Raw genomic sequence first — 23,196 nt, forward strand, 5'->3', positions numbered from 1 at the left:
CGTTACCATGTCTACAACATCAGTATTTTCCATACCTGTTTGAATATATGAACAAAGATATAATGTGACATGCAACAACAGTTATGGGATATGCAACTTTCTGCTTTAACCAAAAGAGTAGCAATACAAGTCACATTCAAATTAAAGATATTCGGACTAGGAGCAGCATCATCCATGAACTGCATTAGAGACATGATCAATGTATTAATTATTAAGACCTCTGGAACTGTGGATTTTCATGTTTTGTGTATGAAAGTGTCGAGGTAATAAGTCTATCCTTACTTATTCATTTTCAGGACAAGTAAAAGAAAATAACCAGCTGTTATGCTGTGGGTAGACCTTTGGAATCAAATTGCATCGCTTCAGATTGCACCCTTTTGCGGACCAAAACAAAATAAAAAAGAATCAAACCGAAATTTTCAGAAACTAGACAGCTATGAACTGGTTATTAATCTTTTGGCTTGAAATGTGATATTCTAAATCTAAACTAGTCTAATTTACGAGGGATTGATTTGGGTGCAAGCAGGCGGACACACCTGCCTTTCGCCAAACTGACCTAACTCACATGAGTTTCCTGCGCTATGACAACGAGAAACAAAGGATTCTAAGCATCAACTTGCAATATAGCTCGGCATGACCAAAATATGCTTCGCGGGACTAAATAAGATATCTTAGGGGAAGTTTTGATAGGAATTGAATGTGTCACCTGTTAGCTTTGGCACCGGTATTGGATTTGTAAAATAGCATTCAAATGCAAAGTAGAAAACTAACAAAAATGAACGGATATTATTGCAGATTTATAAATCTCTCTCTTGCCCCCTCTCTTTCGAAAACTACCTCTGAGAACAGAGAAAAAAACTTAAAGAGTACAGAGAAGTCTCAATCAAAAGTATATATACAAATAAGAGAAACAATCTTTTTCCCTCAAAAGTATCTGTTGTTTGTTGTCCTTATACGTATTTGATTCAAAAGTATCTTTTTCCCTCAAAAGTATATATACGTATTTGATTCATACAAAGTCAAACAGATTCCTCTATATATACGTATTTGTTGTTCCTCAAAAGTATCTGTTGTCCATCCAAACACAGTGTAATTCTAAGCTACAAATTTTCCAATTCATACAAATATCATAAGTTTTCGGGAAAAGCAAGTCAATCAGATATAACTGAAACCCAACCTCCTTCAAATTCATACAAAAATCATCAGTTTTGGGGAAAAGCAGGTCTGCAAAACCTAGACCACAGCTTGAAAATAGAAGCGGATAAATTCCTACGAACCCTAAACGCAGAAGATATGTAGCAGGAACTAAAGATGTTGTCAATCGGATAAAAAAAATTCATAAGCACACCAAGCATATGACTATCACCAAAATTCACAATTGCTATAAAGAGTATACCCAAAAAGCTTAAAATAATTCAAGACAGAAGAGAGAAGAGGGAAGAGGCTGACCTATAACGAAGGAAGAAGATGAAGCACGAGCGCACGAGCGAGAATCCCTTCGAAGATTGGTGAGAGCCCTTTTTACTGTGAACTTTGGCGGTTACTCCCAGTTTGGCGCCCTAATCTGCAAAATTTGGCGCCTGCAAGATTTCCCCCCGATGGATTTGGGATTCTCTCTGTTGTTGGAATTGTGAAATTCCACCTATTTAGATGGAAATTAAACTCGGTAATCTTCATCCCCAATTTCCCCTTTTTTTCCCGTAGAAATTGCCGTTTCTCTTGCAGGAAGGTTCCCAAACGTGGGAAAACTGCTTTCCCATCCTAATTCCCTAGTTTAAGTGAAATTCTGTTTTATTTTACTGTATCCAAACGGATCATTAAAGATTTCCTTCTCCTTAGTCACAAATATATTGATTGTTTCACAAAATATATAATTGATTGATTATTAAAATTGTACGAAAAGAAATTAACCTTTGTAATTTGTCTGGAAAAGATCCTACTCAGCTGGTCAATTAAACAAAATCCCATATTCAGCTGCTCAGATTTGGATTTTCAAATGGATGTTGAGTAGGGATGGGTAAAATACCCATAAGTTTGGGTAACCGCGGTTACCCGTCCATTTAAAGTTTATGGTTACGGTTATGAGTAACCGTTTAGACAAACAAATGGTTATGGGTATAACCATTTATCCTTGAAATTTAAATGGGCGGTTATAGGTATTACCCGCGGTTATAACGGGTATCCATCAGTTATGAGTATTACCCACAGTTATAACGGATATCCATTTACCCATTTAATTTAATATATGTAAAATTAAAAAAAAAAAATTAAAAACCCTAAATTTTCAATCTCTCCGCGAAAGTCAAAGATTATGCATTAAGGTTATCGCTTGATGCATTTTTTTGTCAAGGTGCATTACACCCTCATTGTTGGTGGGACACTGGAGGGTTTATGTGGTATTTTCCTATTTGGTGGGAAACTGGAGGGTTTATGAGGTATTTTCTTATTTGGTGGGAAACTGTTTGTTCATCATGTTGGTGGGAAACTGGAGGATTATGAGGTATTTTCCGACTTGCTTAGATGTAGCAGAAAAAATCGTTCATAAATTATTATTTCAATTATTAGAATTATATGAGGACTTAAATGATTAAAATAGGGAAATGCATGCTAAAATGTACCTATAACGGTGTTTAATTGTTAGAAAGAAAAAATTATGACAAATTCTTCTTTTGAAATTTTCAAGTTGTTAAAAAAAAAAAACATAAAAGCAGGTGAAAAGGGGTAAATGGGTAAAAAAAAAGATATATGGGTTCAAAAACGGGTAAATAGGTAAACGGTTATTGTTAAATGGGTAAATGATTATTGTTAAATGAGTACACGGTTATGGGTATGGTTAACCGTTTATAAACGGTTATGGGTATGAGTATAACAGTTTATGCAATTACTTAACGGGTATACGGTTATGTGAGTATGAACATAAATGGTTATAGATAAATAACCGCAGTTACCCGCCTGCTATAACCGTTACCTATCCCTAATGTTGAGTGTATATGGTCGAGGGTTTGTTGTCTCTAAATTCAACGTCATTTTTGTCTCGCTATTATAGTCTTTTGACTTGTATTCTGTAATTTAACTCTATCACTAATATCTTGTAAAAAAAATAGAAATACAAACATTCTATCACTAATACAATTAAATTTTCATAAAATAATTAAAACACTATAAACAAAATATTTATACAATTAAATTTTGATAAAATAAATAACAACACTATAAATAAAATATTTACAGAAAAGTGGACTAACTATCCTTAATCTCCTCTCCCGGGCCCCCTTTCTTAATGTCCTTTGCAACCAACAGTGAAATAAAATTCCGACAACTACACCAGCCCATCGCCACCGTCACTTCTCTAATGGTCGCTCCTCTCCCCTTCTCTCTATTTAGATCCGACGAGTGAAGGGACGAGAGAGATATAAGGAGATATGAAAAAGCTTTTCCGCGGGTCAGCAATTGCGGCTGACATGAATGGTGGGGGAGGTTGGGCTTTTTAGCTGCAAGGGTTGTTGGAGACGTGGTTGTTGATTTTTTGTTTATGTTTAATGTTCAGTTTTGTTTTTGTAGTTAATTTTGTTATAATTTAACAAACTAACAGGGTTAAACTCGGAGTTTTCTGAAAGATACAGATATGGAACCGGGTACCTCAAAGCATCGGCCCCTCCATACCTCTAATTATGTTGATTAAATTTGGATTTTCTTTGATTGTAAATAAAAGTTATAATTTAATAAAATAAAAATTTATATTTATTTTCTTTGATTGTAAATAAAAGAGAATAAACTAAAAAGTATAAAAATATTTAAAAATTGCTTTGATAATGAAAGGAAATGAAAAGGTAATGCTTTAAATAAAAAATAATAATATAAACATTTAATAATTAATTAAAAATTATTTGAAACTGCTGTCAAATTTGGCAACAGTCATCTTTACTACAATTCCACGTCGTGCCACATAAAAATTGACATTTTGGTTAAAAACATTAGTGTTGTTATTTTTACTGTTATTGCTGATGTAGACTTTTTGACATTTTTTTTTTTTTTTTGCTTGAAATTTTTAACATTTCCTTTTGAGATGTTTTTAATTACTTTCTTCATTAATTAGTCATCACTTTCTATAGCAATGACTAAATCTTCTTCTCGATTATTTTATTCATGACTTTTGATATCAATGACTGAATTTTCTTTATCACTACCAGTGACTACTGTACAAAAACCATTAAAAGAAGTCACAACATAATTTCATATGAGATCAAGAGAAAGAAAATTCAAATATCCCAGTAAATATAATACATTCACAGTATAATGTTAACAATGAGCGTTGTCGTATATCTATCACTATTCGCCTTCACATAATGAATCTGGATGTAAGTTAAAAAGAAAAAGAGAGAATGCAGAAAATACAAACCAAATAGGATGATAAATTAAATGTTTTAGCTGGGAGAAAGTGATGAAATCTGATTGGCCTTCACATAATCAGATTGGCGACCTTCAAATAACGACAGACGGGGGAAATACATAATCAGATGGGCGACCTTCAAATAACGACCTTCAAATAACGACAGACGGGAGACGGGAGAAATACATAATCAGATTGGCGACCTTCAAATAACGACAGAGCCACGACCATCCTTAAATTGTCTGAAATACATTCTTTCTTGGGGGACCACGCCCTCGGGAGAAACTAGCGATGATTGCCTCTCGCGGGAGAAACTAGCGATGATTGCCTCTCAATGGAATTCGTCTTCGGGGGAGAAATATTGACTCGAATATTGTGATTTGGTGGAAAGAGAGGGAGGGAATAGAAGCTAAAATTCTGGACGCGTTTTTGCGTTAGGCCATGCTCAGTCGGCAGCTAAAACTTTACATATGAGAAATTACACTGCTTGTACGTTAAATACATATTTTTAAATAAGGGTGGGCTGTGTTTGTAGGATATTGAGGGGTTGTTGGGGTGTATGTTTGCTCCCACCATATTCGTATACTTACTATACATTTAACTATTTGGTACGAGACATTTCACTTAATTCTAGTTAACTTTTACATTAAATGTTACTTTTTTAATTTTGATAAAAAATTAACCAAGGTTAATTGAAATGACATATATCATATGATTAGGTGCAAAATTTAGGGTGAGGAAAAATGCTTCTGGTTGTTTGTGAATTATTTGTGACAAAGGAAGTTCTAGTCTTTGTATTGGAGATGGGAATGCTACACTTACCCTTATTTATATCATCTCTATGGACAAGATAAGACCCGTCAACGCATGTAACTCTCATTTCTATTAGAGAAATAATACAAATAAATGGTAAGAATAACATTTTTGGACTGAAATCACAAATTATTTTATTTTCCAAATTTTAAATTTTGAGCATGACCACCACGTGTCCAAGACTTCAAGTGGATTATGGAGTTCACTTGCAATTTCGCCTCCTGAGTATTTTACAGTCTGGGATTTGGTTGTGGGTTGGTTAGTTTACGATGTTGTGATTGTTCAAATACAGCATGTTTTTCACTGATTTTCATTGCATTAAACATTTCACTAAACTAGTCTAGATTAATTTTTTTTAAGCCAGTCCAGTTTAGTTTTTAAAACTAATTTAATATGAGATAATTCAAGTAACAAACGCACCCTTACTGTGCCTTATAGATTTTTTTTTTTTTTTTTTTTTTTCATACGCAGGCAGGGTGAGGGAGGCACATTTATATGAAAATGCAGTAGGCTTGCATTTAGGTGAAAATGAAAAGGCGCAGGAAAGACCTATTTGATCTTCTCACACTGTCAATTGAAGGATGTGATCTTCTATACGCACACTTAGAACAACGCTCAATGGGTTCTATATTCTCTATATATATCCCACGTTGGATGAAATTTATAAATCATATACTCCTAAACAGTTTCTTATTTATTCTTTTTTTATCCATCTTAATTATACAATTTCTTTCTAGTTATTTCTAAGAGAAGCTGATCGAAGATTTCAAATTTTCTTGTATCTTGAAAGTGATTTACTAAAAACCTTTTATCAAACTTGTTTGAGTGACAACAAATAACATTTTAAAGAAATGACTAAAGTCGGACCTCAAACCAACTTTCAAATTATTCTTTATAATTTTACATTTACGTAAACAATTATTTCATCCTACTCACGTGTCCAACTTTAACATTCTCAACCTCCATTTGCTTATTAACGTTGTATGAAAGAATTTTTCCTTTCTCACAGACACCCCATGTGCTTACCCTACGGAAATCTTTTAAGAGCCAAGTGGCATCGACCACGGTGGCACTCAATAAATGCAAGAACAAACAATATATGAAAGTAAGCATCACAGATTTTTACACGAGTCCACGTCCGGACAAAATCTATTCGCGGATAAAACCCCACGCCTACACAACCCTCTTTCCTCATTCTCTCCTTCTTCTCCCAGTGGTAACCACCTCAACTCTCATTTCTCATTCTCTCCTCCTTCTCCCAGCTGCCACCACCGCTATGGCCGACGTTGAAAATCAAAACCCTCTTCGAAATCCACCTCCATATCCGCAACGACATCTAACGGAGACTCTGACCATCCTCTTGGGCTTAGCTGCCATTGTGATTGCCCTCGGGGTGAATCCGAGCCAGTTTGTCAAACCTTCCTCTGCCGATACGGCTACTTGCGAGTGCAAACTGAATAACTGTCCATGCCTTCCCCCTTCCTACATTCTCTCTGTCGTGGTTACTGCAGCTCTCTCTGTTGTTTGGTTTGGACTTTTTGTCCTCTCAGACCAACTTCCATACCGCTTTGTTATCTGGGGAGCGCTTGGCTTTGTGTGGGCTATCTACTGGATTATTCTGCATGGCATCTTTGCACCTCAATTTTATAATCCAATGGTTTATTCCTTCAATCCTGTTCTGGCGGTCATATTGTTGTTTAACCTAAGATTTCGAAATGTCTGGGAGCGTGTGATCCAAGTCATAGCTGACAACTGCGGATTTTGGAACTATATCACGGGAAACTACTAATATTTGGGTAATGTATCTGCTCATACTTTTTTTACTGAAAATACTAGCAGATGAGCACACACTCTGTGTGTGTGAACAATTTGATTCGATTTTTTGTTTTTGATTAACGAGTGTGATTAGTTTTTAATTTTTTTAAAAAAGAGTATGAGATAATGATGATGAGATAGTTTCTCTTAATAAGTGCATATTTTTTCTTAATATTACATGAGTATTGTTTTGTCCTCCTTATGTAAAAAATGAGGATAAAATAGGAAAAATAGGTATATGATTGTCATTTTCTCAAAAGGTACAAAATTACTGTTTTGTCTGCCTTATGTAAATATTGTGTATAAAAAATGAGGGTAAAATAGGAAAAAAAGGGTAAAAAGTTGACAACGAGGGTTTTCTTAATAATAGTATAGATAACTTTAACCAATGAAATTTAATTTTCCCCACAATAAACCCGATGTAAGTTTTTTACTCGAATAAAACTCATTGACTAGATTCCATAAGCAAATATTTAGATTCCGATAAAAGTTAAAAATTCATTAAACGGACCTTACGAAACTTGTATTATAGAGTTTTGGGTGAATTTTGATTCAAATAATTTTTTCAATTGTTTTAGCAGTTGGATTTTTTTACCGTTATATTTGATCATTTTCGATCTCAGCCGTTGAACTTACTGTATTTAAAATTTTAAAATTACCCAAATTTTAGGTTTCAACCCAATATTTATTTTAGACCCAACAAGGATTTGGTTAGTTTAAAACGTAAATTTTAGGTTTTAACCCAAGTTTAAAACCTAAGTGATTTATGCTTTCTTCTTATAATTATTTTATACAAAAATCATTTTAATTAATTCATGCTCATCTTTTTTTTAGTATATTTCTGGCCTCAAAATTATTTATACAAATATTATATGTATACAAATTTCCCAAAAAAAAAAAAAAACCTTGAATAATACCTGTACACCACACATGTTCCATATTTTACTATCATTTGCGTATATATAATATAGGAGCGGTTGATGTTGCTCAAATACAAAATACACTGAAAAAATTACAAATGCTACAATTGGCAACAAAAAATTAGACAAACTACAACTAAACCAATGTTTTTTAGTTACTTCTTTCTTTTGTTTTTCGTATGAGTATCTTATTAATAATTATTTTTAATTATTTTCTCTTCCTATGTTATTTTCAGATCAGTAGAAAGATGGAGAGAGAGCTAGTTATCCGCAAAATTCCTGGTCCATTCCTCTTGTTTTGAATGTATTAGAACAATAGTCATCTTTTCCTACTATTTACTTTTTATATTTGTATCTCTTCATGCAAGACTTGTTATATTTATTCAATGGTGTATAACTTTAATATTTGGATCTCTCCATGTAAGACTTGTTATATTTTTTCGATGGCATGTAATTTTAATATTTTTGATCTCTATGTATAAGCTGCTATATTTATTTGGTCAAGTGTGACATCCCACATCGCCCAGGGAAGTGATCCTTATATGTATGTTCCCATCCCTACCTAGCACGAGGCATTTTGGGAACTCACGAGCAACTTCCCAGTGGGTCACCCATCATGGGATTACTCTAGCCCCCTTCTCGCTTAACTTCGGAGTTCCTACGAAACCCGAAGCCAGTGAGCTCCCAAAAGGCCTCGTGCTAGGTAGGGATGGGAATATACATATAAGGATCACTCCCCTAGGCGATTGTGACATGTCCCGCCCGGCCCGGGATGTGACAATTTGGTATCATAGCCTAACCCTAGCCGCGTGTGTGCCGATGAGGACGTCGGGCCCCTAAGAAGGGTGGATTGTAACATCCGACATTGCCCAGGGAAGTGATCCTTAAATGTATATTCTCATCCCTACCTAGCACGAGGCTTTTTGGGAGCTCATTGGCTTCGGGTTCCATCGGAACTCCGAAGTTAAGCGAGTAGTGAGCGAGAGCAATCCCATGATGGGTGACCCACTGGGAAGTTGCTCGTGAGTTTCCAAAAATAAAACCGTGAGGGAATGGTAAGCCCAAAACGGACAGTATCGTGCTACGGTAGAGTCGGGCCCGGAAAGTGATCCCGCCCGGGCTGGGATGTGACATCAAGTGTGTAATTTTGTTTTTAATATGTTTATTGAATATTTATGTTACTAAAGCCTTTACTTAATATATATATATATATATATATATATATATATGTCGTTCTATAAATTAAAAAAATCACCATATATCAAAATTCACTCATACTTAGACGGTGTTGCATTTTATTAAAAAAAAATTTGTTACACGTTTGTACCCTTTCTAATAAGAATAAAACTTACCAACGCATCTAAATTCCATCTCAATTAGACAGTGATTCTACAATCTTATGCACCTAAAAAAGAATGTGCCCTCTTCAATCTTGTCACACTTGTCCACTCACCTAACCCAACTTAACAGTCAAGTCAAGTCTCTCTGTTATCACCCTCGAGTCTGCCATCTCCATCTCCAAACTGCCGCAGTTCGAACCCCGAAAAGAAAGCCACGCTCCCACCCCACCACCACCATCTCCAAATTCCGGCGAACAGATAACTCTGCAAAATCCTCTGCACGAGTTCGAAGCCTTCACCTCCCTTTTATTCTTCGCGTTCTCCGTGGTTTCTTCTTTGAACGCTCCAAGGTCTGCAACTTCTAGCGATTTCTACAGGGATTTGCAGCAATCCCTTCATCATTTTCAGGTTGGTCACCGCCGCGATGCCTGATTCAAGAAGTTCAGGTTCGAAAACGGTGCTCTCGCTGTATTAATTTCATCGATTCTGTTCCCAATCTTGTAATTTTGTTTAATTTGTGATTGAATGATTGGGTTCGGAATCATTACCCCCTGAAAATTTGTAAATTTATTTTATCTATTACATTCGCACTCTTGTAAACCACGGAGAAGCCACTCGGAGGTGGTTCAACAGGTGAATTATGCAGATCGATCGAGAAAGCTCCCGTTTAGATTTTCATATAATTGTTTAACCAATCTTTCTTTTTGTTTTTGTGTTTTTTGATCATCAAAAAAATGTTGCTGATGTTTGTTTGGATTGTTGGTTTGTGAATTTTTGAAGGAAAATTGGCTGATGTTGTTCTTGGATTTGTCTTTGCGAAGCCCTATGTGGTAAAGATCTTTGGTTTTTGGATCTTTACTCTTTATTAAACCCCGGTTTTTTTCTAAAATATGATAAAAGCTTGATCCCTCTCACCCACAGCTCAGCCATTTCAATCCCAACTTCACACACAAAATGCAGCTCCTTCTGCTTTGTAGTTACCGCATGGAACAGCCCGGGCTCGTCCGTGTCGAATTTCCTCCGGCGGTTCCATCTGAACGAGTCACTAGGCCCGACTTCCGCCCTCCTACAAATCACATTTCTCTTGCTCGACTTCCCCCACTGCAAAATCCCGGCAGCCCCCACCATTTTCAGCATTTTTTGATGTGGAGATCCTCTACCGCATTTTTGTGTGCTTCTTTACCTGACTCTCACCTTCTTGCAAACTCTTCCAATATCAAATTCTCTGCCTCACTTTTAATCCCACTCTTCCTTGCAAGCGTGTTGTCTCGTGTCCTGCATTCGCAATGTCGCATTTTTCCCCTAAAGAAATCAAAAGCTCGCACAGCGTAGCGTGGCCTTCTCTTGCTGCTAACATCAACAGAGTGTATCCATTGTTAACTACATTGTGATGTTTGGAAATTGAAAGAAAATCAAGAAGGAAGATGAAGAGAAGAAAGATCAACACAGAGAGTTTTACAGAGAGATAGATTTAGAGAGAGAAATATGCTTTTGTATTAATTGATAGAATGAAGGTTACACAACTGTTTTTATAAGGGAGAGCCTAACTACTCTAACCAACTTACTAACTGTATTGCTAACTTGTATACTTAATATTCCCCCTCAATCTCAACTGAGGAAACCCAGTTTGAGATTGGAAGAACATCTACAATCACTGAACACAATGTTGAACCATCTGCAATCTTCCAAGAACAGCCTCTTATAAAATTGTAACACACCCTCAGGCCGGTTATAACAACTTCTTGCGGGATTACCCTTCGTGGGATTTACCGTCAACAACTTCATTTAACATTGGCTTCGGCCTTTAAACAGACAAATAACAAACTATAGTGTGGCATTGGCCTTAACTATAGCACCACGGGATCGCCCTTTGTGGATTTTACCAAAATACAACTACTCTTAACAGTGGCATCGGCCTTCACAATTTCAACAACAGAAAATCAACATCAATGTAGGATTACCCTTCGTGGGATTTACCTACTTACATCACGGAATTACCCTTCGTGGGATTTACCGTTTACAACTTCATCAAACTTCAACGTATAACCGGACTTACTGTAGATTCATGCTAACAATTGAGTTGGTTAGACTCGACATTATAGGCTGTAATAAGGAAAATACTGCACCATTCCTCAGTTAGCTGTTGAACAATCTTCTTAGACATTACATTTCCGAATTTTGACACAAACCATAATCGGAACAACCACAAAATTGTACATACCAGAATGCAAGAATTCACACGCATTTTTCCAAATATTTCAAGAGTTGCAGAAAGATCAAACCCAATAACCTTGCAGACTATCAGTGAAGCAGAGAAAGAACGTCTCGAAAATTCTGAGCTTGGCATTTCGTCAAACACTTGGGCTGCACATAGGTCTAAACATTCTTCCACACCAGAGAACAGAGCACAGATCAAAATCCCAGAAAATAGAATTCAGAAAGCTGCACCACCAAGATGAATGAAGAAGCAGATAATCAATAGTGCAAAGAAAGCAAACTTTATTCTCAGTCACATCTTGTTTTCAAGCACCAAGAAATCAAAAGACCGACGGTGGAGCGAGATCTTTCAACTTTGGCCAATGAGACCAGAGAAGTTCTCAAATCGATGGCCAAAAAACATGTATAAGCTGAGTAGACAAACATTGCAGCATGTATGTTGCCACACCTCGCAGATGTCACATGTCACCATCCTCTGATTATTTGAGCTTGATTCTACAATCTCGAACCATGACTGCAAAGGTTCTCTCACAGCCCAACGACGTCAAGAAGTCGAGAATCTGGCCTCCTCCTAACAAGCGACCTCGGTTCGACACCAACTGTCTGCAATTTTTTTTTCCCAATTTTCATTTTTTCCGTTCTTCTTCTCCGTCGAGAAAGCCATGGATAACGACAATCCCTCTACCCATCGCAGAAAGCGTAGGTTCATTCCCAAAGCCCAACCTCGCAAGAACCGTGAACCAACTGTTCCCACTCCCGACGCCGACGCTGACGACGATGACGGTCAAGAAACTCGTCGGGCCCAGACTCTGCTAAGTGAGTACAAAGAGAGAAGACGGGGAGGTAAACTCGAAAAGAAATCCTCCGTGCAAGTTGCGTTTAGTCCTGGAGCAGCGGATGCATCCTCAACTTCTATCAGAACATTTGGAGCTGCAAAGGATGCCGATAGTGGCAAAAGCGGCAGCGTCATCGACAACCTACTCGCCGCCAAACGCCAAAACCCACCTGACTGGTACACCGTTCTTCAAAAAATCTCGACCCAGATCCGCAAACCCAACTCTCATCCAAACCCAGTTCAAGAAACTCAGGACTGAGTTCGCAAACCCAGCAAGAACTGGGAAAAAAAAAATCAAAAGCAAAATCTACCCAAAAATTTGGAAAGAAAATAAGCTAGAAACAGAGGGAAATTAATGAGAAATGGAACCACCAGAATCAATGGCGTGAGCTTGGTGGCTCTGATACCATGTTAACTACATTGTAATGTTTGGAAATTGAAAGAAAATCAAGAAGGAAGATGAAGAGAAGAAAGATCAACACAGAGAGTTTTACAGAGAGATAGATTTAGAGAGAGAAATATGCTTTTGTATTAATTGATAGAATGAAGGTTACACAACTGTTTTTATAAGGGAGAGCCTAACTACTCTAACCAACTTACTAACTGTATTGCTAACTTGTATACTTAATATCCATCAGCATCAGAAGCATTCACATCAGAACCCCTGCCTATCAATGTATGAACAAAATCTGTGGCGTTGTGTTGTACTGAGATGGGCGTTCTTAAGCAACTTTTCAAATTCTTCACTGTTGTGATTTGTATTGAATAGTTCCATTACCGTTTGACCACGTTTATTCTGCAGGTTTATGTCAGCCCCAGCGTCGATAAGCAATTTGAAAGTTTCCAGGTAACCGCCCTCTGCAGCTATCATGGCAGCTGAGCATCCCTTTTCATCTTGCTCATTGAGATCAACGTCTGCCCCCTCAATCAGTTTCTTCAAAGCCTCAACATTGTTTGCTTGAGTCACAAACATTAGAGGAGAAAATATTGATGTATCACTTGATTGAGCAATTTCACCAGAGTGAATCACCTCTACAACTGCTTGCCGGAAGCCAAGAGCCCACCTTGCTGACTCAGCTATTACGCTTGCACTCTGACCAGCAGAATTCACCAGGCCAAAATCAGCAGCGCCTGAAGCCAGGCTTTTAAGGCATTCCTGGGGTTATATCTAGCACAGATCATTAGTGCGGTTTCTCCAGAATCTGTCTGAGACCATGTGAGCACAGATCAACTTCCTAGAAATTTTCTTCCAGAACGACCTGTTGTAATGTGAGATGATATTTACCCCAATGATCATATTTACACCATTCATAACATCTGGATTGCCTGACTTTCCAAGGGCAAAAATGCTACCCTCTTTGATACCAATATCTGCCTTGTATATCCCGCTATAATCAATGATCACAGCATTAGTTATAACCGTATCCCATTCCTTCTCTAATAACTTTACCACCTCCAAATACCGATTCATCCCATACGCAGTAAAATCCTTTTCAATTTCAGCAAACAAGTTGGTATCACTAAGCCGAATTTTATCCCAAGTAATAGGGCCGTACATGTATGCATATGCCTCACGAGAAATTACAGTGGTGAAAGCTGGAACGCTTCCTGCAACACCTTCACTGCAAAATTAGTACTGAGGTAAGGCATCTCCAATTTTTCCTTAATCATCTTAGTGAACTGGCTAAAAATCATGCAACTTTATTGACCTAGCAAAACAGAAGCTAAGAGGCAAATAAACATTTCTCAGGAAGAAAGCCTTGACCTAGCCTTTGGTTCTTCCTCATGTCCAAATTCTCTCGCTAGTATAGCTTCCATGACTTCCTTTAGTTTTCCTATTCTATAAAAACGACACGAACGGAACAACACCTTGGCATAGCCGCAAGTAGTTGTGGGTTCGGTTCCATTTGTTTCGATTTTTGGTCAAAACCAGAAACCAAACCGATGTTACTATTTGGTTCGGTTTGGTTCGCTTTTCTCTCAGTTTTTTTGGTTCGGTTTTTTCAGTTCGGTTTCCGTTTTTAATTTCTTTTAAAAGAAATATAAAGAAAACCTGTAAATTCTTTGCCCAGAAATAAAAATCTGGAACGAAACATGAAATGGGACTCACTTTTAAGCACCATTTCCATAATTTCATGCAAACAGTTAGCTAAAATCCCTGAACTTTTACACAGATTCAAACAGTAAAAAACCAGCACTTGTTTGCTTGGTTTCGTTCATTGTTCACATTCAACATCAACAAAAAGCACTCATAAAAGCAAAAAGACGCACAAATCAGAGCATGTAAACAGCTTGTTGTAAGAGCAGAATCCAAAATCTAAATAGGAAATAAATAATAAGTATCTAAATTCAACATCAACAACAACAAAGATGATTCTCAATCAGTGATTGTATCGGGAAATTGGCGGACCTCAAGCCATGCCTCTAGCCTTTCCTTAAACCATTAAATCTATGCGGTATAATCAAACAATCCCCATCTCTGTAGTGGACACAATACAATAATTCAGAAGTATAGAAAACCCACTATTATTGGGGAAGAAGAGAGAAATAGAAATAGAATTATCTGAGTCTGATTTGGAGAAGATAGGAAGAAAGCAGAGTATGGAGGTACGAGAATTCGACGGTTCATAGAGAGAGGAGGGAGCAAAAGGGGGGGGGGTAGAGAGAGAGAGAGAGAGAGAGAGAGAGAGAGAGAGAGAGAGAGAGAGAGAGAGAGAGAGGAATGTTATAAAGTATTAAATATTCAGAATCTCTATAAATATATTATGGTTACTATAAGAGCAACTCCAGCGTTGGAGCCCTCTTCTCAGGAAATGCATTATTCAATCCACCTAATGAACAGTAACAGCCCTTAATGAACAGTAACAGTCCTGGCAATAGCATTTGCATCTCCACCGTTACACTTCAATAGCCCTGGCAATAGGCAATAAAATATTAGTATTTTTTTTATTCATAAAATAATACAAAATAATTTTAATTGTAATATCGGATAAGATTTTTAATCGTTTTCGTTGCACCACGTGTCATTATCCGAAGTATTATTAAATAATACAAAATAATTTTATTTGTAATTTCGGATAAGATTTTTAATCGTTGTCGTTATGCCACTTGTCATAAAATCCGAAAAGACAATTATTGGGGATGGATTTCCGATAAATTTTTTAATCGTACTCGTTATGCCACGTGTCATTATCCGAAAATACAATTATTGGTGATGGATTTCTGATAAGATTATTAACCAATTACGTCGCGAAACGTGTCATAATCTGTTCATAATCTTTGAGGATAGATTTCCATCAGATTTTTAACGAATGACGGCATGCCACGTGTCATAATCTGTTCACAATCTTTGAGGATAGATTTTCATCAAATATTTAACGAATGACAGCATGCCACGTGGCATTATGTACAACCTAATCCTTTCTGAATCTTCTATATAATCCACCATCCATCCTCACAAATCTCACACCAATTTTCTCAAGATCTCTATTATTATTCATAGTTTCTGCTTCCTTCTTCACAAAAATCTGTATCATTATTCATAGTTTCTGCTTCTTTCTTACAATGTCTTCTTCTTCCTCAAGGATGATGTGGGAATTCGATCAGGAAGAGGAAGAATTGTTTAACCAATCAGAAGCAATGTTCAATCAACAGGGGGCAACAAATGAGAGGGAAGAGGATGAGGAGCGTAGAAGGAGAGATGACGAAGTAAGAATGGGCAGAACCTCACATTCCCGTCGAGTCATCCAAGCTGCGGCTCAGATCTGCAAGCCCAGCCGTTCCGGAAACCTTGATAGAAGCAGGCAACGACGAGGTATGGAACTCTTGGATGATTATTTTGTTCCTAATAGTGCATTCCCTGATACGTACTTTAGACGTCGTTTTAGAATGGAACGACATTTGTTCAACAAAATCACGATTGCTGTTTGCAACCATGATTCTTACTTTGTGCAAAAGAAAGATGCTTTGGTGTTATGGGTCTACTGCCTGAGCAAAAAATTACTGCTGCCTTGCGGATGCTTGCATATGGAGCATCTGCTGACCAAGTGAATGAGATAACGAGGATGGGGAAAGCAACCATTCTTGAGTCCCTGATGAGGTTTTGCGGAGCAATTGAATCTATCTACACCGCTGAGTACCTCCGCAAACCTACAAACATGGATTTGGAACGGCTGTTAAAGAAGGTGGAGATGCGTGGCTTTCCTGGGATGATTGGAAGCATTGATTGTATGCACTGGACGTGGAAAAATTGTCCAAGTGCATGGCAAGGCGCTTACGGGGACAAAAAATGAGCAAAAAGTATCATTCTGGAGGCGGTGGCATCTTTTGATACATGGATTTGGCACGCCTTTTTCGGGGTCCCGGGAGCTCAAAATGACATCATCGTCCTTGCCCAATCCCCAGTGTTCAACGATGTCCTGCAAGGAAAGGCACCAAAAGTTACGTATGAGGTCAACGGACGTATGTACGACGGGCCATACTACCTAGCTGACGGCATTTACCCGCGATGGTCAACATTTGTCAAAACAGTGCCACGTCCACAGAGTGCAAAGGAAAAACACTTTGCAAGCTGTCAAGAGGGGTGCAGGAAGGATGTGGAGCGTTGTTTTGGTATCCTCCAAGCTCGCTGGGCGATCGTCAATGGTGCTGCCAGATTGTTTGATGTAGAGTCGCTTTGATCCATCATGATGACGTGCATCATTTTTCACAACATGATTGTGGAAGATGAGTACGATTATAAAGCCGTTGATGAATATGAGCCAGACACGATGAACAATTTAAGAACACGTATATATTGTGTTCATGACGCCACCGATGAGCCCGTGCAACATGAGTCATTACAAAGGGATGGACGTTACAATGAAAGGCTCATTCAACGATATACTGCATTTCAAATGCCAGACATGCACAATGCCCGACAAATTGACTTGATAGAGCACCAATGGGCATTGAAACAAGCTTAAGATAATTAAGTTCATTTAGTGTGTTTTTTTGAATTTGGTATGTTTATGTTATTTTATTTGGTGTGTTTTATTATTTGGTATGTTTATGTAATTTTTTTAGTGAGTTTTTAATTATTCCGTATGCTTATGTAATTTTATTTGGTGTGTTTTTGTCATTTCAATAAATATTCTCTTATAAATATTCTCTTAGTATAAATAACTTACCAAATTAATTTGAATAAATATTCAATAAATTGGAAACAACATATATAATACAAACAATAAATAATAAATTACAACCCAAAGTGATTGGAAAATTATGGGCTCCGATTACAAAAAGTACTCTATTCATCATCACTTAACCAATTTGTGGTGCTAGGATGATCTTCTCTTGTGGTGCTAGAACCACCTTGGCTTGCTATCGCTTCTCTTGCACGCCTCCTTCGCACCACGTCCGCTTTCTCTGACTTCCAAAAAAATTTAGAATTTGGAGACTTCCCTTCTAAAGCCATGTTCATAATCTCACGATCTTATTGAGCCCGTCTTTCTTCTCTAACATGTTCCCTTTCTTGCCTAAGTAGCTCTCTTTCTCTCTCATTAGCATGAAATTCTCTCTCAATAGCTACTGCTTTTGCATCCTCTCTAGCCTTATCAGCCTCATATTTCGCCAGTTCCCTCGCCAAAGTCAATTCACCTTGGCGAGTAAGTTCTTTCATGAACTTTGCGTAATCATTCTTGGAAGCACTCCTTTTTCTCTTTGAAGCCTTCTTACCTTGAGGCCTAATTGGATAACGGGTCGAACCCGACGCTTGTTCAGGGAGGGGCGTTTCGGGCACTTCTTCTGCATCATCTTCATGAACATGATCGGGTGTAGAGTGTAGATGGGTGCTGTTCATGTGCACTTCTGGACCAACTGGCACAACTCTAAATTTAGGACAATCTTTGACAATATTCCAACATTCCCACTGGTTGAATGATTTATTTTTGCTTTTGGTTTTGGCAGCATACCAAACTTGTACTTGAAGTTCCTACACAATGAAAATAAGTAACAAATAAATAATACAAATAAATAATTATAATGAAAATAAGTAACAAATAAATAATACAAACAACTTAATTATAATGTAAGTAGGTAACAAATAAATAATACAAACAATAAATAATAAATTATGTAGGTAACAAATAAATAATACAAACAATAAATAATAAATTATGTATGTAACAAATAAATAACACAAACAAATAATTATAATGTAAATTTGGGTATCAAATAAATAATATTTTGTTACCTGATCCGAGTAGTTTTCCCCACTTCGAATATTACTACTAGCTTGTGCCAAGGCGTCTCTCCACGTACTAAACGATTGGCTAAGTAATTTCCAACAACTGGACATTGATTCTTTGGTTCTTTGCCCACCAAATTTCTCAAGATAATTGGTATGAATAAGACTCCACATTTCTCGCAACTGCATCTCATTACCCGTAAGCGAACTATGAGTAACTTCAACCCAACTAGTACACAACGCAACATCTTCAATAAGCGACTAATTCGTACCTGCACCAGTGGTCATTTTGTTGAAAAAAAATGGATTCAAACTTTGAGACAAAGAAAGGAATGTGATTGAAAGTAGTTGAGAAAATATGAAATTGTTGTGTAAGGTAGATGATAATGAGAAGGTATTTATAGAAAAGTAAAAACAATTTTTTTTACAATTTTTTTAGAGTTTTCAGATTATTTTTTTGAATTTTTTTGAATTTTTTACAATTTCTTTTAAATATTTATTCAATTAATTAATCTCTGCCGTTGGATATAAAAAAATTTGAATTCCAACACTCCAGATTGTGCCACGTGTCACAACTGTAACTTTTCTTAATTTTAAAACTATTTTTTCTTTTATTTTTTTATTTATAAAGAATATTAATATCCACCGTTGATCTCATATCAAACGGTGAATATTAAATCTGACCTTTTTTTTTTTTTACCGTTGAGATCGAACGGTCCAAAGTAAGTAACTATTGAGATCTAACGGACTGTGGGAAGCCACGTGGCTTTCCAACGGTAACTGACAAACTTTTTTTTTTTTTTTTTCTGATTTTGTGTCGGCGACGCGCCCCCACGCGTGAGTGGGGTGCACGCGCCTGACACAAAAAAAATTAAATATTGCGCTGACGCCAGGTTGATGTCAGCGCTGACGTCACATGGCCTCAGGCTCTCAGGCTGGCAATTCCCCACGGGCCCGGAGCTCGAGCCTTCACCTTCCCTCGGGCTAGCCCATGCTGGAGCTGATCCACCAGGCCTCGGGCCCTTGTTCTGTCCCCTGTCCCCCAAGCTATAGCCCACGCTGGGCTTGCTCTAATAAGAACACAAAGGTTGTTGTTAAGTTGGCTCGAAGCAAATACTCTCAACCTAAAGGGAAGGGGGTTTGGAACCTTCACGCCTCTAATTCTCTTAATTAAGTTTGTTTTTTTTTGGCTTCGGTTTGATTTGTTTCAGGATTTTTTTTCGGTTTGTAATTTTTTAAACCCACCCCTAACCGCAAGGATGTGTTGCTCCTGGGTTCAAGTCAAGTGGTGTTGGGAAGCCATCATCACTAGTCACCTTTTGGTCTCATGGCTCAAATCAAACAATTCTCAGCCTTAGCCAGCATTGAGTCCCTATTGTGGATATTTCGGACTCACCTAAGTCCCTAATGTGATTTCCAATTCCTGATGAGTCACCAAGTCCTTTTGGTTGGGGTTAATGCAACTCTTGATTGGGGATGGGCAACGGTTTTGGTGAGCAAGTGATCGCGGTTAGTTACACATAACCTTTTAAGTTCTTACTTGCATAATCGTTTACTCATTGGGTAATTGTATAAACAACAGTTTATCCCTTAGGTAATTGCATAAACAGTTATACCCAAACCATAACTGTTCAACGGTTAACAGTAGTCATAACCACGTAACCATTTAGCCGTAACCACATACTTGTTTACCCATCTACATATTTTTAACAACTTGAAAATTAAAAAAGAAATTTGTCATATTTTTCTTTTTCTGACAATTAAACACCTATTTAGACGTCGAACAATATTATTATTTTTGGTAATTACCTCAAGTAATTGTTTGATTGAGTGTGTGTGTGTGTGTGTGTGTATAATAATTTACACTGAAGAACAGGGGAATAGTTACTTCTTCGTTCGTTGAATAATGCTAATTGGTTTAGTAATACATCAAAGTTTTCACAGGCATGGATATCATTGAATATTTCTTACTCATCTACAGTTATTACGTATGATAAAGTTTCAATTGCATAAATTTTTGTGTACCTTAAATACCGCCACGTGAGTATCATAATTCGAGTTATAAAGATGAGTGAAATCATAACACCATGTGAGTGTGTTTACATATAAACTAAGAGTAAAATAGATCAAACTCCATACGAATACAAAGTAAAGCTTCTAAACACTCAAGGTAATCATTATCTTGAATACTTGATGATTCAAAGCTCCAAAATATTCCAAAACTAAACTTTCGAACTCTCTAATGCTTTAGCACGTACAATCACAAAGTCTCATCAATTTGTTGTCACCAAAAGAGGCCTATAAAAGAAATGTATAAATTGAAGGGAGATTATGACACACCCCGACCGAAATCAGGGCATGCTGGCCGTCACACGAAGGTGACGTAGCCATGTGCGCGTGCGGAAGCTATTAAGATAGTAATATAAAAGTACGAATAATTAAAAAAAACTAGCATACAAAGTACTAAAACAAGTGCTAACGTATGTGAGACACAATTTCAGAGCAAGTCTACAACAGTCGAAAAGGAAAGATACGACATAATTACACCCGAAGGTGACCCTACAATGGTGAGTGTCTGTCAGAAATGCCAGGACGCCCTCTGGGAAAAACCACTGAACCTGCTAGACCACTAGAACCTGGAGGGGCGCAAAAACAAAAGCGTGAGTGGGCAAAAACAAAGCTCTTTGAAAACTCTTTAGCAAAATACATTCTAACCCCTCGCCGTAAAACCTGTATACTTCCCAGAAAATGAACATATATACGTATGTATAGGTATGCCAATCATGCTCCACCATATGCCATTCATGCTCACAATATGCCATTCATGCTCGAGAATATGCCACAACAGAATCTCATAATCAAATATAAATGCTCAAGCGTAATTCACATCAATAACATATAATCTGGCAGCCGGGAGTCACCTAACGTGACCTGTACGGCTGCAGATAGAGCTCCAATCTCAACTCAATATCTGAATCTGCACACGAGTCGGAACCACCTAACGTGGTCTGTACGACAGGACTGGGTGTAATATATACGCTCTAGTGCTACGATCACGTGAAGACTGTGCGAATAATCGCGGGTCACCTACGAGTCGGAACCACCTAATGTGGTCTGCACGACAAGGCTATGCACCTACTTGGATCCAAGGCGAGCGTGTGGTGCGGGTGAACATCACGTGAAGGACTCTGCCCCTCTCTGGACGGGAGCACTAACACCGGGGGTGCAGATTATGAGCTCTCTAAGCATCTCAAACTACTATAGAAATACAAACATGAATACCACTTACCTGGCACTTACCTGTGCGTCCACAGCACCAAATACACATATATATATGTATGCCACTACTAATACATGCGATGATGCGTAAACGACATTCATATGATGCATGGCATAAAACAAATAACCTTTTCTACTTAATTTCTGGGAATATAAATGTATATAGGTATATACGGAAAACAAAAGCCCACTCACTGATAAGTGGAAGGGTCGTAGCCCCCCTGCCTCGAGTGTGAACGCTCGTCCTCGGAAAACGAATCACCTATACGCGAAAAAGCTACGAAAACGTTAATTTAAAAGCACATAACCAACTTCTCGTAATAACTTCTCATACATTGCTCAATTTGGACAATTGAATATACCAACGTGCTCTACACAACCTCAGGATCACACCCATATTTTTAAAATAATTTTTGGACCACGCACGCGCCCTCACGCGCCGTCCTAGGCACGGACCTACGCGCCCCCACGCGCGGCCACGTGCCATGCACACTGACGGTGTCAACAGACGCCGTCAGGAATATTCCGTTAAACTGACGGAATATTCCGTTAACCTTAACTGACGCCGTCAACTGCCGTTAGGAATATTCCGTTAAACTTAACGGAATATTCCCCTTTCTTCTCCGGCGCCGGAAAACTGGGAAATTTTCAAACTTAGTTTTCTCCTTCGTTTTTCAACCATTTTTCACGATCTTTATACCAAAATGAAGCTTAGGACTAGTAGAATCACGATAGGCTAGTTTCAAGGGCTAAAAATCACACGATCATACCTGCAACAACGATCCAAGTTCGGCCAACTTTACATCCAACGATCGTGACGTCCAAATTCACCCAACGAGCTACTCCCAAGCTCCTGGGAACCTCACAAACACAACTACAAGCTTAGAATCTCCTAAAACAAGCTAGATTAGGTTTGCATGAACAGTGCTCAAATCGGCCATGGTGATATCGACGTGAAAACGTCAAAGTTCTTACCTGGAAATGGCACCACTGGACTCCTCTCAGCCTCACGAGCACGAGGGTGGTCTTGGTTTCTCGATTGGTGAAGATTTGAGTATGTTTGTGTGTATGTCCGTATGTAGAAGAAGAAGAAGAAGAACTCGGGGAAAGAGAGAGAGAGAGAGAGACAGAGAAAGACAAAGAGTGAGGGAAAGAGGGAGGGAATCCCGGGAGAAAAAGAAAGTGTATGAGTGTGTGTGTGGTCCTACAACACCACACAACACAAAACTACACGTAAAATAACAACTAGGGGGTAAAATTGTAATTTCAAACGTACGTTTCGTTAGTTTCGGGACGGGATGTTACAACCTACCCTCCTTAATAGAATTTCGTCCCGAAATTCAAAATAACTAAATACACCC

The 23,196-nt window shown here is 37.8% G+C and overlaps 1 pseudogene; it reads right to left on the minus strand.

Moving 5' to 3' along the window:
• Nucleotides 1-10,133: 10,133 nt before the first annotated feature.
• LOC148689880 (uncharacterized) lies at nucleotides 10,134-13,888 on the minus strand (annotated as a pseudogene).
• Between the last annotated feature and the right edge of the window lie 9,308 nt (nucleotides 13,889-23,196).

This window comes from Pyrus communis, chromosome 16, assembly GCF_041283825.1.
Source record: "Pyrus communis isolate YQ-2024b chromosome 16, ASM4128382v1, whole genome shotgun sequence".
NCBI classification, from domain to species: domain Eukaryota; kingdom Viridiplantae; phylum Streptophyta; class Magnoliopsida; order Rosales; family Rosaceae; genus Pyrus; species Pyrus communis.